The sequence below is a fragment of the Salmo salar genome, chromosome ssa15, assembly GCF_905237065.1.
Source record: "Salmo salar chromosome ssa15, Ssal_v3.1, whole genome shotgun sequence".
NCBI lineage: Eukaryota > Metazoa > Chordata > Actinopteri > Salmoniformes > Salmonidae > Salmo > Salmo salar.
The window spans coordinates 59,378,253-59,388,587 of record NC_059456.1 but is presented as its reverse complement, the minus strand read 5'-3'; positions in this window follow the sequence as shown (position 1 = coordinate 59,388,587).

Here is a 10,335-nt window from a genome sequence, read left to right as displayed (position 1 = left end):
GGCTTTTTCAAAAGAGGCTTTATTACTGCCACTTTTAGTGAGTTTGGTACACATCCGGTGGATAGAGAGCCGTTTATTATGTTCAACATAGGAGGGCCAAGCACAGAAAGCAGCTCTTTCAGTAGTTTAGTTGGAATAGGATCCAGTATGCAGCTTGAAGGTTTAGAGGCCATGATTATTTTCATCATTGTGTCAAGAGATATAGTACTAAAACACTTTAGTGTCTCCCTTGATCCTAGGTCCTGGCAGGGTTGTGCAGACTCAGGACAACGGAGCTTTGGAGGAATACGCAGATTTAAAGAGGAGTCCGTAATTTGCTTTCTAATGATCATGATCTTTTCCTCAAAGAAGTTCATGAATTCATCACTGCTGAAGTGAGAGCCATCCTCTCTTGGGGAATGCTGCTTTTTAGTTAACTTTGAGACAGTATCAAAAAGAAATTTCAGATTGTTCTTATTTTCCTCAATTAAGTTGGAAAAATAGGATGATCGAGCAGCAGTGAGGGCTCTTCGATACTGCACAGTACTGTCTTTCCAAGCTAGTCGGAAGACTTCCAGTTTGGTGTGGCGCCATTTCTGTTCCAATTTTCTGGAAGCTTGCTTCAGAGCTCGTGTATTTTCTGTATACCAGGGAGCTAGTTTCTTATGACAAATGTTTTTAGTTTTTAGGGGTGCAACTCGGTGAGTGAGTGCAATGGGGCGATAGTCATTTAGTTCAGTTACCTTAGCTTTCTTGGGTACAGGAACAATGGTGGCCATCTTGAAGCATGTGGGGACAACAGACTGGGATAGGGATTGGTTGAATATGTCCGTAAACACACCAGCCAGCTGGTCTGCGCATGCTCTGAGGACAAAGCTAGGGATGCCGTCTGGGCCGGCAGCCTTGCGAGGATTAACACGTTTAAATGTTTTACTCACATCGGCCACGGAGAAGGAGAGCCCACAGGCTTTGGTAGCAGGCCGTGTCAGTGGCACTGCATTGTCCTCAAAGTGAGCAATAAACTTGTTTAATTTGTCTGGGAGCAAGACGTTGATGTCCGCGACGGGGCTAGTTTTCTTTTTGTAATCCGTGATTGACTGTAGACCCTGCCACATACGTTTTGTGTTTGAGCTATTGAGTTGCGACTCTACTTTGTCTCTATACTGATGCTTTGCTTGTTTGATTGCCTTGGAGGGAATAGTTGCACTGTTTGTATTTGGTCGTGTTTCCGGTCGCCTTGCCATGATTAAAAGCAGTGTTTCTCTTTTAGTTTTGCGCGAATGCTGCCATCAATCCACGGTCTCTGGTTAGGGATGGTTTTAATGGTCACAGAGGGTACGACATCTCAGATGCACTTGCTAATGTACTCGCACACCGAGTCAGCATGTACATCAATGTTGTTTCTAAGGCTATCCGGAACATATCCCAGTCCACGTGATCGAAGCAATCTTGAATTGTGGAATCCGATTGGGCAGACCAGCGTTGTATTGACCTGAGCACGGGCGTTTCCTGTTTTAGTTTCTGTCTATAGGCTGGGCGCAACAAAATGGAGTCATGGTCAGATTTGCCAAAGGCAGGGTGGGGCAGGGCTTTGTATGCATCGTGGAAGTTCGAGTAGCAATGATCCAGAAAACTACCAGTTCTTGTCACACATTCGATATGCTGATAGAATTTAGGAAGTATGGTTCTTAGGTTAGCTTTGTTAACCTCTATGGGACCGGCGGGACGAATTCGTCCCACCTACGTAACATCCACTGCCAGCCTGTGGCGCGATTTTCAAAATCTTCAAAATCCTATTACTTCAATTTCTCAAACATATGACTATTTTACAGCCATTTAAAGATAAGACTCTCGTTAATCTAACCACACTGTCCGATTTCAAAAAGGCTTTACAACGAAAGCAAAACATTAGATTATGTCAGCAGAGTACCAAGCCAGAAATAATCAGACACCCATTTTTCAAGCCAGCATATAATGTCACCAAAACCCAGAAGACAGCTAAATGCAGCACTCACCTTTGATGATCTTCATCAGATGACAACCCTAGGACATTATGTTATACAATACATGCATGTTTTGTTCAATCAAGTTCATATTTATATCAAAAACCAGCTTTTACATTAGCATGTGACGTTCAGAACTAGCATACCCCCGCAAACTTACGGGGAATTCGCTAACATTTTACTAAATTACTCACGATAAACGTTCACAAAAAGCATAACAATTATTTTAAGAATTATAGATACAGACCTCCTCTATGCACTCGATATGTCCGATTTTAAAATAGCTTTTTGGTGAAAGCACATTTTGCAATATTCTAAGTATATAGCCCAGGCATCACGGGCTCGCTATTTAGACATCCGGCAAGTTTAGCACTCACCATAATCATATTTACTATTATAAAAATGTCATTACCTTTTGTTGTCTTCGTCAGAATGCACACCCAGGACGTCTACTTCAATAACAAATGTTGGTTTGGTCCAAAATAATCCATCGTTATATCCGAATAGCGGCGTTTTGTTCGATGCGTTCCAGACACTATCCGAAATAGTAAAGAAGTGTCGCGCGCTTGGCGCAATTCCTGACAATAAAATTCAAAGTATTCCATTGCCGTACGTCGAAGCATGTCAACCGCTGTTTAAAATCAATTTTTACGTCATTTTTCTCGTAGAAAAGCGGTAAAATTCCGACAGGGAATCTCCTTTTCGGCAAACAGAGGAAAAAAATCCCAAAGGCGGGGCGGTCGGGGTCACGCGCATAAGCTAGTGTCTCTTGATGGGCCACTTGAGAAAGGCGATAATGTGTTTCAGCCTGGGGCTGGAATGACGACATTCTCTTTTTTCCCGGGCTATGAGAGCCTATGGACGACGTGGGAAGTGTCACGTTAGAGCAGAGATCCTTAGTAAATGATAGAGATGGCAAAGAAGTTCCAGAAATGGTCAGACAGGCCACTTCCTGTAAAGGAATCTCTCAGGTTTTGACCTGCCATTTGAGTTCTGTTATACTCACAGACACCATTCAAACAGTTTTAGAAAATTTAGGGTGTTTTCTATCCATATGTAATACGTATATGCATATTCTAGTTACTGAGTAGGAGTGGTAACCAGATTAAATCGGGTATGTTTTTTATCCAGCCGTGTCAATGCTGCCCCCTAGCCCTAACAGGTTAAAATCCCCAGCTACAATAAATGCAGCCTTAGGATGTATGGACAGATTTCCAATGGTCTAATGTCCATTTCTCGTATCTTCTTCTTATTGGTGTCCTTTAGTAGTGGTTTCTTTGCAGCAATTAGACCATTAAGGCATGAATCACGCAGTCTCCTCTGAACAGTTGATGTTGAGATGTGTCTGTTACTTGAACTCTGTGAAGCATTTATTTCAGCTGCAATCTGAGGTGCAGTTAACTCTGATGAACTTATCCTCTGCAGCAGAGGTAACTCTGGGTCTTCCTTTCCTGTGATGGTCCTCATGAGAGCCAGTTTCATAATAGCACTTGATGGTTATGGTTATTGAGACTGCACTTCAAGAAACTATCAAAAGTTCTTGAAATATCCCTGATTGACTCACCTTCATGACTTAAAGTAATGATGGACTGTTGTTTCTTTTTGCTTATATGCGCTGTTCTTGCCATAACAGGGACTTGGTCTTTTACCAAATAGGGCTATCTTCTGTATAACACCCATACCTTGTCACAACACAACTGATTGGCTCAAACGCATTAAGAAGTAAAGAAATTCCGCAAATGAATTTTTAAGAAGGCACGCCTGTTAATTGAACTGCATTCCAGGTGACTACCTCATGAAGCTGGTTGAGAGAATGCCAAAAGTGAGCAAAGCTGCCATCAAGGGAAAGGCTGGCTACTTTGAAGAATCTCAAATATAAAATGTATTTTGATTTACTTGAAACTTGTTTGGTTACAACATGATTACATGTGTGTTATTTCATATTTTTTATGTCTTCACTACTATTCTAGAATGTCGAAAATAGTAAAAATAATTGACCGGTACTGTATATTAGTAGGCTATATGTAAAGATCAGATTAAATTGAGAATACTGCTTGAGAATATTATCAAGTGCTTGTCAAATTGTAAATGAGAGACTAAGTGTGTTCAGCCTGCGCAAGAAACAGAGCAGAGCGCTTCCCTTTCATGAGACTTTTTTCAAATCATCATGCAGCCTTAGAATGTATTAGAAATCAAAACATATAGCCTATCGTTTGTATCACAACTACATTTGTATACATAACTCTAAATTAAGCGTATAGAAAGACCTGTATCTTTGATAAATGCTCAACACAGAATATGTGTGCACTCCCTCGAAAATTGTTTGGGAAAAATATTCTTTCCATTTTATTCAGCTATGTCCAATTGTATCATTCTTACTATAAAATAATGCCACACGAATTATAAGCAGATCTTGCCGGCTTAATGAATTAGTGTAGGTCACAGCCATATACGTGACCCGTTTCAGGAAACTAGGCGTACGTCGCGGGTCACTGCTTCACACAAGAGCCATTTGAACGATATCCTTTTTTTTAATGCCTTCTGGAACATGTGAACTTTCATTTGCCATAACAACAACAACCTTGTATGCCATTTGTAAATACGAATAAAATTGTTATTCAGATTCATGCAGGTTACCAACGACATGAGTTGGGATTATGGTTCATTGTTCACCTAGCTAGCTACATGTTTTGACAAACGACTCTGCAAGTAACAATTTTGGTTGCGTTCGTAAATTTAGTTTGGCCATCTACTCCGATTTCAGAGCACTCTCGTCTGAGTGTGCCAAAGCACAGAAGGATAACGGATTAATTTACGAATGATCAACACCCGGTGAATATGGTCGGTGTCAGTAAACATCAGCTGCTCAGGAAGGAGAAGCGTTCTGTCACCTAGAGATGAATGGACACTGCTCAAAAAAATAAAGGGAACACTTAAACAACACAATGTAACTCCAAGTCAATCACACTTCTGTGAAATCAAACTGTCCACTTAGGAAGCAACACTGATTGACAATAAATTTCACATGCTGTTGTGCAAATGGAATAGACAACAGGTGGAAATTATAGGCAATTAGCAAGACACCCCCAATAAAGGAGTGGTTCTGCAGGTGGGGACCACAGACCACTTGTCAGTTCCTATGCTTCCTGGCTGATGTTTTGGTCACTTTTGAATGCTGGCGGTGCTTTCACTCTAGTGGTAGCATGAGACGGAGTCTACAACCCACACAAGTGGCTCAGGTAGTACAGCTCATCCAGGATGGCACATCAATGCGAGCTGTGGCAAGAAGGTTTGCTGTGTCTGTCAGCATAGTGTCCAGAGCATGGAGGCGCTACCAGGAGACAGGCCAGTACATCAGGGGACGTGGAGGAGGCCGTAGGAGAGCAACAACCCAGCAGCAGGACCTCTACCTCCGCCTTTGTGCAAGGAGGAGCAGGAGAAGCACTGCCAGAGCCCTGCAAAATGACCTCCAGCAGACCACAAATGTGCATGTGTCTGCTCAAACGGTCAGAAACAGACTCCATGAGGGTGGTATGAGGGCCCGACGTCCACAGGTGGGGGTTGTGCTTACAGCCCAACACCGTGCAGGACGTTTGGCATTTGCCAGAGAACACCAACATTGGCAAATTCGCCACTGGCGCCCTGTGCTCTTCACAGATGAAAGCAGGTTCACACTGAGCACGTGACAGACGTGACAGAGTCTGGAGACGCCCGTGGAGAACGTTCTGCTGCCTGCAACATCCTCCAGCATGACCGGTTTGGCGGTGGGTCAGTCATGGTGTGGGGTGGCATTTCTTTGGGGGCCGCACAGCCCTCCATGTGCTCGCTAGAGGTAGCCTGACTGCCATTAGGTACCGAGATGAGATCCTCAGACCCCTTGTGAGACCATATGCTGGTGCGGTTGGCCCTGGGTTCCTCCTAATGCAAGACAATGCTAGACCTCATGTGGCTGGAGTGTGTCAGCAGTTCCTGCAAGAGGAAGGCATTGATGCTATGGACTGGCCCGCCCGTTCCCCAGACCTGAATCCAATTGAGCACATCTGGGACATCATGTCTCGCTCCATCCACCAACGCCACGTTGCACCACAGACTGTCCAGGAGTTGGCGGATGCTTTAGTCCAGGTCTGGGAGGAGATCCCTCAGGAGACCATCCGCCACCTCATCAGGAGCATGCCCAGGCGTTGTAGGGAGGTCATACAGGCACGTGGAGGCCACACACAGTACTGAGCCTCATTTTGACTTGTTTTAAGAACATTACATCAACGTTGGATCAGCCTGTAGTGTGGTTTTCCACTTTAATTTTGAGTGTGACTTCAAATCCAGACCTCCATGGGTTGATAAATTGGATTTTCATTGATTATTTTTGTTTGATTTTGTTGCCAGCACATTCAACTATGTAAAGAAAAAAGTATTTAATAAGATTATTTCTTTCATTCAGATCTAGGATGTGTTGTTTAAGTGTTCCCTTTATTTTTTGAGCAGTATACTTTGGTGCGAAAAGCGCAAATCAATCCCAGAACAACAGCAAAGGACCTTGTGAAGATGCTGGAGGAAACAGGTACAAAAAAGTATCTATATCCACAGTCAACCGATTCCTATATCAACATAACCTCAAAGGCCGCTCAGCAAGGAAGAAGCCACTGCTCCAAAACCGCCATAAAAAAGCCAGATTACGGTTTGCAATTGCACATGGGGACAAAGATCATAGTTTTTGGAGAAATGTCCTCTGGTCTGATGAAACAAAAATTGAACTGTTTGGCCATAAAGACCATCGTTATGTTTGGAGGAAAAAGGGGGACGCTTGCAAGCCAAAGAACACCATCCCAACCGTGAAGTATGGGGGTGGCAGCATCATGTTGTGGGGGTGCTTTGCTGCAGGAGGGACTGGTGCACTTCACAAAATAGATGGCATCACGAGGAAGGGAAAATTTGGTGGATATAAGCAACATCTCAAGACATCAGTCAGGAAGTTAAAGCTTGGTCGCAAATGGGTCTTCCAAATGGACAACGACCCCAAACGTACTTCCAAAGTTTTGGCAAAATGGCTTATGGACAACAAAGTCTAGGTATTGGAGTGGCCATCACAAAGCCCTGACCTCAATCCTATAGAACATTTGTGGGCAGAACTGAAAAAGCGTGTGCGAGCAAGGAGGCCTACAAACCTGACTCAGTTACACCAGCTCTGTCAGGAGGAATGGGCCAAAATTCACCCAATTTATTGTGGGAAGCTTGTGGAAGGCTGCCCGAAACAAATTGAGTGTATGTAAACTTCTGACCCACTGGGAATGTGATGAAAGAAATAAAAGCTGAAATAAATCATTCTCTCTACTATTATTCTGACATTTCACATTCTTTTTTAAAATAAAGTGGTGATCCTAATTGACCTAAAACAGGGAATTTTTACTAGGATTAAATGTCAGGAATTGTGAAAAACTGAGTTTAAATGTATTTGTCTAAGGTGCTTGTAAACTTCCAACGTCAACTGTATGTCTGCATCTCTTCATTAATTTATTTTACGTTTTTTCTTTCTTTAAGCAAAGAAGAGGACTTGTTTAGGTTGGCTAACTTTAGCACTCATTAAGATGCTCGCCCACTAAATAGTCTCTGGGCCCATATCGGAGGAAGGGAATCAACAGCTCTACACACAAAACACACATACTGAGAGAACCGCAGCTCTTCTCACAAACATGACACAGGAGGGGGCTGACAAACACAGGGGAGTAATGATAAGGACAGGGGTGTGTTTGGGTGGGGGGGTGAAATAACAAAGGGAGTTATGGCCCCCTTGCTCCACCTTTAGCCTATGTCACACATGCAAGAATTGCTTGTACGCGCACACAGTCCTGACACACCCCTGCATGCCACCCCCAGAGCCTTTAATAGCTATCAATAACACATAGCACTCTCCTTCTCACACACACACACACACAATTGGGAAATGGTAAACAAGGACAGGATGACGTTGTGCTCTCCACTTTCATAACTCAAGAGTAGAACACATCCCTGCCCTATCCCACATACAAACAGAGAGCATACAAAAGGTATGCAATAATACGAATACACAAGCAAGCACATACAGACACACTGATAAATAGTGTGCTGACTAAACTATTCTGCCGTGTATGGAGACCAGGACCACTCAGCTGCCTTGGACTATGACCCAGGCCAAGACTAACCAATCCAATCCCTCACAGATCTGTCCTTACTTCAAAGATGAAAAGGAAGGATGAATTTCCTATATATTGGAACAAGTCAAAAATCTCTCGGTCTCACTCTGATTTCAAAACAAGGGAGGGTGCTCTCCTCACACCTGCATTGAAAAGACCCTGACCCCATCATGACCCCTGAGAGCCCATGAACACAATAGACAATAGCCTACTGTATAGTCTACTGTAGGGTACTGTATGGTTCTAAATATCAGAGTAAGAAATTGACAGACACTATGAAAGCTCCAACCAAGTTTATTCACCCATTGGGTCAATACAGCTGCATAAGACAAAGACATGGTTCCACCAGTGGTAGTATGTATACCCCAATTTGGGTGGAATCTACTCCTCCTCTCTAAACATTACATCTTTGTTGCTAGGCAGAAAATTAAGTGACGTGGGTAGTAAACTGTACCTTCTCCCTTCATGTGACCGGACCTGACCTCAGCCCCCTTCCTCACTAAACCACATCTCTCCACCCTTATCAGTGCCTACCAAGATGTGATCGTCATTCCTTCAATCAGTACATTCCAAGCTTAATTGCCTCTACCATATGCATTCCTCCTACAGATACCCATTAACCTCCGGTGTATAAACCAGACTATGGCACTCCTCATGTCTCTAGTATAACTAATGATTCATAATATTTAAAGTTCAGCAATCTGAACCCATCACTACACATTTTCTTTTTTAAATGAAGTTAAAATTTAACTTTTGCATTATTTAGGTATGGTAACTCACTTCTTGGGACAATGCATTTGGGACTTTTTGCATCTCGGGTCCTAGATATTTTATTCAGAATAATTTTGGGGGCTTTGGGGAGCCAAATAATATGCTGGTGGACAGGGTAGGTTACTTTCTAAATGTAATCCGTTAGTTACTAGTTACCTGTCCAAAATTGTAATCAGTAATTTAACTTTTGGATTACCCAAACTCAGTAACGTAATCTGATTACATTCAGTTACATTTAGATTACTTTCCTCTTAAGAGGCATTAGAATAATTTATATTTATTTAACTAGGCAAGTCAGTTAAGAATAAATTCTTATTTACAATGACGGTGGGTTAACTGCCTTGTTCAGGGGCAGAACGACAGATTTTTACCTTGTCAGCTTGGGGATTCGATCCGGCAACCTTTCAGTTACTGGCCCAACGGTCTAACCACGAGGCTACCTTACAAAAACGTATGTTACCAGTTGAACGACATCTATTGCAGGATAAATCAATGTTAAAGTTTACATAGCTGGCCATTTACGGATGTTAAATTTTACTTTATGGGTTGGTTATGGAGGCTTCTTCTAACCCATCGCCTTCTACTACATATAATAATATGATAAAGTTACAAGTTAACATACGTACATTAAAAACCAGTCTATCAGAATTCCAGTCATTCCAATAAATGTTATACCCCTTGATCTTCAAGAATAGGACTTGGAAATATGGTAGTGTAGATTAGACAACATGTTTTACTGAGCATAAGCCCAAAACGAAGGACTTATTAGCCAGCCCTACTCTGTTATTTATGACTTTGTTGTCATGGAGGACTGATTGGGCTCATTGATTCGAGTTGAAAAATAAATGCTGCGCTCATGGAATGGCATGCTTTTAGCACTACTGAAAAGGGATATTTTCGTACATGTGAAAAATGAATGCCATAGGCTGCATTTGCTATTAGCCTATTGTTTACCTTTTGTTGGTGACACTTTGATATATTGATAATATGCAGCTGTTTAAAGGGCAAATCCACAGATGAAACAATAACAAAATGGTCGCCCCACCTTGGTAAAATGCTGAGGGATGGGCCTGGAGAAATGTAACCACTCTCAGACTAATAGACAGAGCTGTGGATGCAAGGATTGACCATCCATGATATCAAAACTAATGTTCAAACCTGCTTGTGGTCTATTTTTGATTTACATTTAGTTAAATTGTCAACTAATGTGATTTCAACTAGAAATCGGCAAAAAATGTCATCATGACATTGGATTTAGGTTAAAAGTTTGTTGGGAAAAAATGAAATTCCCTTACGATGAAGTTTTTGGAAATCCAATCAGTTTTCCACATTGATTCAACGTAACAAAATAAAATTTTATTGGTCACATACACTTGGTTAGCAGATGCTATTGCAGGTGTAGCGAAATGCTTGCG